This window comes from Neophocaena asiaeorientalis, unplaced genomic scaffold (genome assembly GCF_003031525.2).
Source record: "Neophocaena asiaeorientalis asiaeorientalis breed wild unplaced genomic scaffold, Neophocaena_asiaeorientalis_V1.1 scaffold212, whole genome shotgun sequence".
Classification (NCBI taxonomy): domain Eukaryota; kingdom Metazoa; phylum Chordata; class Mammalia; order Artiodactyla; family Phocoenidae; genus Neophocaena; species Neophocaena asiaeorientalis.
The window spans coordinates 2,434,050-2,437,072 of NW_020174046.1; positions in this window are offsets into that span (position 1 = coordinate 2,434,050).

Sequence of the window (3,023 nt, forward strand, 5' to 3'; positions counted from 1 at the left end):
TGCTTATCAAAACAGACAGTGGAATGAATTACAGTGAATTTTAACCATTCCCCCGTTGTGGAATGTGAATATGGTTTCCAATATGTGTTATTCTAAACAATTTAAAGAGAACATCTTTCTACATAAATGTGTGCCTGTGGACGAGTTTCTGTAGGATAGATCTCTAGATGTGGAACTGAGGGGTCATTTAATTTATTTTATTTATTAATTTTTTAATTAGTTAATTTATTTTTGGCTGCGTTGGGTCTTCATTGCTGTGCGGAGGCTACTCTTCATTGCAGTGCGTGGGCTTCTCATTGCGGTGGCTTCTCTTGTTGTGGAGCACAGCACCTAGGCGCATGGGCTTCAGTAGTTGTGGCACGTGGGCTCAGTATTTGTGGCTCGCGGGCTCTAGAGCTCAGGCTCAGTAGTTGTGGCGCACGGGCTTAGTTGCTCTGCGGCATGTGGGATCTTCTCGGACTAGGGCTCAAACCGTGTCCCCTGCATTGGTAGGCGGATTCTTAACCACTGTGCCACCGGGAAAGCCCAGTGGTCATTTAATTTACATAGGGGAAAAAATAACATAAATATAAGTATTTATGTTGTTTTAATTTACCCTATTTAAAGCCTTTTTATTATGGAGATTTACAAACAAATATAAAATTAGAACGGTAGAATGAATGCCCACTACCCCTTTATGAACTCACAGCCACCCTTAATTTACCTTTTCCCCTGCCTTCCCTCCCCTTGATTATTTTGAAGCAAATCTCAGACATTGTATCATTTCATTTGTAACTATTTCAGTATGCGTCACTTCAAGATGATTCTTTAAAAAAAACATAACCACAGCACTATCTTTGTACCTCAAAAATGAATATAATCCAGATATGTCAAATATTTAAGATCTGAATATGTTCTCAAAAATTGTCCTTAAAAAAAAAAAAGAATATTTACCCTTCCACCAACAGTACTGCAGAATTCTGGAGGGAAAGACAGTGTACAAGGGAAGGAACTTGCATTAGCCAATTGAAATGTGGAAAGCGACACCAAGAAATGGCAATGTAGCAAGAGAGGAAGCTGAACCCACCAGTGGTCTCTGAGCTCTCCTCATACATTTCACCGCCCCCCCAAAGAACAGTCTTGAATAGCAGACGACATCAAAAGGCAGCTGTGCTTTTCTCAGAATAAAACAGCTGAGTTAAACAATCAAAACCAAACAGCTGTACTGCCTTTGGATTTAGTGTTACATTAAAATTAGATGTTTTCTTCCCCCCACCGCCCTTTTCTTTTCTTTTCTTTTCTTTTTTTTGAGGAAAGAAACAATTGAAGAGTTTTATTTTAGACATAAATGTTATGTTCAAATCACGTGCACACAGCCCACAGTAAAATGTTAGTTATTATGGAAATTTGGCTGATAACATTGTCACACATAAGTCTATGGGGTCTAGACCCCATAAGTCTAGACCCTTTCTCTATTGTTTTCATTATTCAATACTACTTAATTATTTAGAATTTGCCTGTGTACAGTGAACACTATTTATGATCCAGAAGTCGAAGTTCACATGCAAATTTTTCAGATATTTTATTTGTAAAAAATATTCCATGGAATTAAAACAACTTAAACTTGATTTTTAAACAAGGATTATTTCTTTCCTTTATAGAAAAGTTAATTATTATCTTAAAATCTAAACTAAATGGAACAATACAAGCAAAAAAACAAAACACGGTCTTAATTCTTCCTTAAAATAAGCCTATAACCTTCCAAAGAATAAAGGTAATACTATTCGTTAAAATTTACATTACAAAATATGACTTGATTGTAGAAATATAGTTAAGTTGAAAGAAGAAAATAAAGATTCCTGTGGTTCCACCATTTATTCTTCATATATAACCTGGTATACATGCTAGACACCAGTCAGAGGTAACTACCGGCCATTCATAAATCCATTTTGCAAACTTAAGGGTTACACTGTTCATTTTCGTCTGTAGTCTGCTTTGTTTTCTACCTAGGTCATGATAATTTTTCCATGTCATTAAATATTTTTCATGACATAATTAACATAGTCCCACAAAAGTGTTTTTAACTTTTTTCTCTCCATGAGTACATTCTGGGAGTCAGACTCTCTAGAAGCAGAAAAGAGGAGGCCGACTTGAAACCAACGCTTTTCAAATTATGTGTGATGAAGGAGAGTTTTAAAATTTTCCAATCTTGGGAATTCCCTGGCAGTCCAGCAGTTACGACTTGGCGCTTTCACTGCTGGGACCTGGGTTCAGTTCCTAGTCAGAGAACTAAGATCCCACAAGCCGAGCTGTGTGGCCAAAAATAAATAAATAAATAAAAAGTAAAATTTCCAATCTATTATGGACTGAGAGTTTTAAAAATATGATAAAAATAAGAAAAATGAAACATTAATTTCAGAAACAATTTTCAAGAAAATATTTAATAGAAAAATAGAATAAATGTATACCAAGTACCAGCCCAAACTTTTAATTTTATTTATTTATTTGGTTGCAGGATCTTAGTTCCCCAACCAGAGATTGAACCCACGCCCCTGGCAGTGAAAGCACAGGCGTCCTAACCACAGCACCGCCAGGGAATTCCCACAAACCTTTTAATATTAGATGTGATAGATATCAAATTACTCTGTGAAATGGTTGTATAAATTTCAGAGTGTTTATTGTCAGTATTTTTTATTGATATTATCACAGGCCAGTGGCAGTTACATGGACTGTACTTTGATTACATTACTTTAGACCTTCCCAAGAACATTAAGTAAATACTTCTCTTCCTAAACAGTCAGGGGTGGAAAGGTTAAATAATAATTTTAATTTGCTATTTGAGAGTTGAGCCAACAACCTTCAACTCTCCTTCACTTTCCACACACGGGCAGGCCCAGCAGGGTCCTCAGGATGTCTTGGTGGATGGTCACAGGAGTGTCATTCCTTGGGCTTTCCTTACCATTCCTGAAAAAAGGTGTGTGCAAGAAACCTATCTTTCTATCTCTCCTCTACCTCCAGCTCCTTTAAGAATGATCCCAGCTTTG